Source organism: Cricetulus griseus (assembly GCF_003668045.3).
Source record: "Cricetulus griseus strain 17A/GY chromosome 1 unlocalized genomic scaffold, alternate assembly CriGri-PICRH-1.0 chr1_1, whole genome shotgun sequence".
Classification (NCBI taxonomy): Eukaryota; Metazoa; Chordata; class Mammalia; order Rodentia; family Cricetidae; genus Cricetulus; species Cricetulus griseus.
The window spans coordinates 139,166,730-139,172,763 of NW_023276807.1; positions in this window are offsets into that span (position 1 = coordinate 139,166,730).

The following is a 6,034-nucleotide window of genomic DNA, read 5'->3' on the forward strand; positions in this document are numbered from 1 at the left end:
TTTAGGACCCATAATCATATTATCCATAGATAAATATCTTCAGAATTTAATCTCACATAGAGGCAGAGTGGCACATACTTTTGACACCAGAATTCAGGGGATAGAGGCAGGCAGATCTCTGTGAGTTTCAGTCCAGCCTGGTTTACAGAGTGACATAGTAAGTTCTGGGCTAGCCAGGACTACATAGTGAGACCCTGTCTCAAAACTGAAAAAAAAAAAAGAAAGAATCTGAGAATTTTAATCTTTAATCCTCTTCTTGTTTTGTTATATTGGATAAAGCAATATTAAATAATAAGTACTATATTTGGAACTCTTTCAGTATCTAGAATTTTTCCTATTATTGTCCATTAATTTCAAATACATTTTCCTATTGCATTTAGTTTCTTTCCTTACAAGTTTACCATTTTATCAAGAATAAATGTTGTATTTTATCAGTTACTTTCTTATCAACTTCACAGACATTGCCAAAGCTCAAGCTAATTCACACTTGGATGTTTGGAAATTGTCAGGAATAACAATAATAGTTTTATCCCCAAAGTATAGAATTCCCCAATTATAATCACTCAGAATTGTAGCTGAGGTTATCCACTGATGAGCAGGTACAATGCATTTCTCCTCTGAGTGGGTGTGAAGAAGGGTGAAGAAGGACCTGTTGAGAAAGCCAGGTTAGGGTCACAGCCTAAGTTAAGCTATCATGGCCTGTTCGTCGCATACTGTCATTCAAGGGAAATAAAGAGTCCTGGTACTACATAGACCACCCGTTTAACCTGTTGACTGGAAAAAGAGTACAGTAGGTAGCAAAGGAAAGTTTCTGTTTAGGAATTGGGAAGTATTAAATAGACATTTGTAGAATAAGCTAACAATTAGAAAGTATGTATGTGAGGCTGCAGTAACTTTTGGGGGGTAGTTCTTGGACATTTATTTTCAGTTTTTCCATTTTAATTGTTAGCCAGTTTAACTTTGATTCTTACTTTAAATTCATGCATTGGTTCTTCTAAGAAATAATTATGTCACTTGGATTTTTGATCTTAGTACACCAACTTCACAACTTAAAAAAATACTTCCAAGAAAAATAAAGATCGTAAGAATTGATTTTGTTGTTGTCAATTGATTTAAGGCTCTTTGGGTTTTTGTTTCTTTTCCTTTTTTATATAAGGAAAAAGTCATTTCCAAAGGCTCATTAATTTATAGATTATTTTTAACTTTTAACTTTGAGTATGGCCATGGCATAGAGACAGTATAGCCTTCTTTTTAATAGCATTTACTTACTTCATGTGTGATGTTCTGCCTACATGTATGTCTGTGTATCACATGTGTGCTTGGTGCCTCCAGAGGTCAGAGGAAAGCATCAGATGCCCTGGAAATGGAGTTATGGATGGTTGTGAGCCACCCTGTGGGTGCTGGCAATCCAACCTGGGTCCTCTGAAGAGCAACAAGTGCTCTTAAACATGGAGCCTTCTCTCCAGTCTTGTGTGATTTTTTTTCCTTTTCCTTAATGGAATTATTTTGGGATCCCTGTCTATAAATGTTCCCAGAGAGGAAAGGGAGCATTCACTAATGGATACGAGTGGCAGTAGATAAATATTGGGTGTTTTGAACACATTTAAGTTCTGATGCTCTACACGTATCTTCTTTTGTTCAATGGCTAATGTAACAATGACACTGTTGAGTGGGAAGTGATCTCACACATTAGTGATATTAGAACAGGTAGTGTAGTGGACATATAAAGAGAAATGCCAAAATGTAAAAAGCCAGTAATTAGGCATAAATTGAAAGGGGGCCAGAGACATGTCTCAGTAGTTGAGAGCACTGGCTGCTCTTCCAAGAGGATCTGGGTTCGATTCCCAGTACCTACATGGCAGCTCACAACTGTCTGTAATTCCTGTTCCAGGGTATGGAACACCTTTACACAGTACATAGATGTACATTTTAATGTACATAAAATACAAATAAATTAATTAAAAATAAAAGGATATGTTGAGAGGAGCATTTCATAAAGCTTTGTTTAATAGCATTTAACTTTCTAACAGACTAAAATTACTAACATTTAAACACATGGAATCATAATAAAAAGATAATAAAATGATGAGTAGCAGTTTTTAAATATAAAAAATAAAATGTGTTAGTAGCTGATAAGAGTCATTTAAGGCCTTATTAAAACACACATGTTTATTGTGGAGAGTTAAAGACATGGCAAGGCTGAGAGAAGGCTCAGCAGTTGAAGACAATGCCTGGCAAATATAAGGACCTGAGTTCAGGAATCCAGAAACCATATAAGTGCCCAGAGAGCACACACATATACATACACACACATATATCCACAGGCACTCATGACATACATACACATAGACACCACACACACACACACACACACACACACTGGAAAATGGGAGTGGGAAAAAAAAGAAGATGGCATGGTGAAATTCTGGCACTCCTTGAAGAGAAAGTGGTGCCCTGGTGAGTCCCTTCCTCCTCACAGACCATATCTTTATCTCTGAAGAGAGGACAGGTTGTCATAAAAACACTTATAAAACCATTGAATACTTGGAAGTTTCCAGAAAATTGGAATTTGTATTTTCACAGTTAGTCCTTTTTTACCATTCATGTGAATTGTAATTGATTTGCATGTAATTGTAATTGATCATGTGATTGATGCCCAATCTTCAATTATTGTAAAGAGAATTTAATTATTGAAATTATTGAAAATTATTGAAAGAGAAATTAATATTTACTACTTTCTTTAGGGAAAACACACAATGTCATGATCATTGCATTTGACTTCTAAAAACAAATTTTAAATTCACAAAAACCCAGTGGTGTTTACTAGGCTATAATATGCTGTAAGACCTTTATTGCTATTTTAACTAAACTTGCATGTTAATTCACAAATCTGAATAAAAAATGCAGGGACAATCAAGATTCAACCATTAGCTGTTTCTAAGAACCCTATGTCATAGGAACCAACACAAAAGCAGGGATATTTATAAATAAAACACATGTCAGCATAAATACAAATATAACTGAAATTACTACTGGGTTCTTACCTGTGCTTGTTAAAATGAAATGCCTGTCTCCCAGCAGTGCCTGTCAATGGTGTATCCAAGACAGACTCAGAAATACAGCAAATCTTGGCATTGTCAAAATCCAGATGCAACGTTTCTTAAGTAATAAATTTGATGTTGTTTTTCTTCTCCTTAAGCAGCACAAATGGCTTGTTTTATTAATTGTTCCTCAGAAAAGTAAGTTCCATTGCATTGGCAGGGGGGGATGGATGTTCGTGGCTCAGTACTGGATTTTCGGATTTGTGTGCAGATGAAAATAACAGCATCATTATCCTTAGCTTGAACCTGAGCTCATTAATAATCAGTTGCATGCAACTGATAAATAAAAAGACCATTTCCAAAGTGATGTCTCTTAAAATGTTTGAAAGTAATAAAAAAAATACAGCCTAATGGATTTTATTAAAATATCATTGCCAATTTTCCCTGGGTTATAATACTACAAGTATTAAATTGAGACACAGTAATGTGGATATTTGTGTAAGGCCTCAAATGATGGGCAGGTTGCTACTATAACATTTAACAGACAAATAGAAGAGAAAACTTTATGCTACAGTAATTACTTGTGTTTTTACAAATGTGCCTGATTTCCTTTTAGAAGCTGAATATACATTTTTTTCTGGCTTAAAATATGCACCTCTGGGATTCATTTAGAGCAGTCTTTTTCCAGTCCTGCTTCACACATGGAAGATGTAACCAAGACAAATACGATGAAGGCCCTCATGCAGCGTGATGTTCACATTCTCGTACTTTTCTTTCAGATGACGCTTTTTAAAGTTGACTGTGATGAGCTGAAGGAGCCGGCAGGAGCAGCCACTTCTAAGAGCCTGGGATGGACAGGGAAGCTGTTCTGGGGTCTGAGAGTGCACATAAGTCTGTCTTCAGAGACTATGCTGGGGAGGGAGACCATTGAGACATTGTGATACAGACCCGAGGAACCACATTCGAGGAGCACAAGCATTCGAGAAGGAAGGGCAATGAACCAGAAACTTTTGAGGAGGAGTGTATTCTTTGCTGAAATTGAAGGTAAGCAGAAATTTTGTCTGGAGATATGAAACATATAATAGTACTTTTCCCCAACTGGCTCAAATTTAAAGGGGTAAGAATACTATGATGTTTTATTTCCCCTCTATAGTGTTTAGCTTGACCCAGTCTACCTATGTCTGAGTTTCTTTTCCTGGGACCTGCAGTAACCTTGACTGACAGAAAGAACATAGCCACACGGATTATCTACTTAATAGGCTACTTTCAACCTGGCTCGCTGTCCTGCTTCGTCAGCTTTCTCTAAGTCTTTATAATCCTATTTAAAGGACCTATAACTATAGATACTCATTTGCATGAAATTTATTATGTATTTTCACTGTTTGAAAATGTGATGTGAAAAATTCTGGTTCTTGACTTGGTGTTATTATTTGATAATTTGTCTCCCAATCCACCAAGACCTTCAGCTAGTTCAGGCTATTAAGGACATCTCCACTTTTATGATTACAATGTAAGTTTGTGTAATTAATTGTTTAACAACTAAATGATTTCTTCTCTGTAAGAACTATAAACCCTCTGAGTTTAGGACTGTGACCATTATTTGCTTATTACTCTACATGTAGTGTGTGACTCACCACAATGCATAATTATTCATCAAGTACCTATGAAATACCAGGCTCTCTTCTAAGCACTAGGAAGTCAATAGCTCACAAGAGTACATTTCTACCCTCATGAAGAAGCATTCTGACGAGGAGGGTATCCCCTGGTGGCTTCCACAGACACACAGGCATGTGTACCTGCATACACAAGGAAAAATAATGCACCTCAAAGGAACAGTTTTAGTTTTTTTTCAAGTGAAGATAAGAAGCATAAAGGGGAGAATGACAACATCTATCATCTTGGCAGCTTTAGTATGAATTAAACAGACTTTTATAAAGTGCTTAGGATAGTTTTAGCCACATAGTAACTGATGTTCCCTAAATAGTAGTACAGACCTGTTATAAGTACCTGATAATAATTTATTATCATTGCCAACCTGTGATGAAGACAAAACTTCAACTCTGAGGTCCAAAAAAGCATTTACACAGATGTCTAGCTCACAAGGCTCCTATCCAAAACTGTCTGAAATCAGCCCTGCCACTTTCACTTGTTCCTGTCCCAACCTCATTCTTTTCCCAACAGTCATATCTACGTAAAAAGCATGCACCTTGGATTATTGACTAATTTGGGTTTAAGTCTTGTCTTACAAGCCTGGAAACAAGAAAAGCAAGCTGGCTCTCTGCAGTGAAACTCTTAGGCAATGAAGTTAACAGCTGTTCAAGAACATCTAGAGTAAAGGGGAGGAGAGCAGATAGGAGCGCAGTGTTCAAGGGCCAGAATGCAAAAGCACCCCACACGCATGCCCAGTCCCGGCTCTCCTGTTGAAGGCTTCAGCAGGAAGTGTGCCCATTTCACGAGGTCTATATAAATACCTCGTGTCTGGGTTATTCCACCTCACTCTTTACCCTCGTCTGCAAACTGGAGTTAGTAAACTACGCAATGTAATGAGTCGATTCATGTATGTGGCTGTACACTATGTAACGTACAGCTAGAATACCACAAACCTCAGTGTGGGAACAAATCTCAGTTTGGGCGTGACTGTTCCCTTAAAATTTTATTTCATATTGTCTATATGACTGGGCGTGTGGGTAAGGGAGTTAGCGGGTGAGTGGAGAGTGAGATGCCTTCTGGTTGAAAACCGGTAGGTGTGAAAGACAACGGGGGTACATAAGAGTACCAGAAGCCTGTTTGAAAATTCCCAGAATAAACTTTAGTTTGGATTCAGCGCACAAGTCCAGCAGACCGAGCACTGTGCCGCAAAATCCAGTGATGGAAGACTCCCACTGTAGCCAACACATCATCGGCTCCAGGACAGCCAGAAGAGGGCCTCAGCACAGACTCTACTCCCGTAAATTCCCCGAATGGCTTCGGCAGCATCCACGCTGTGACCTCAT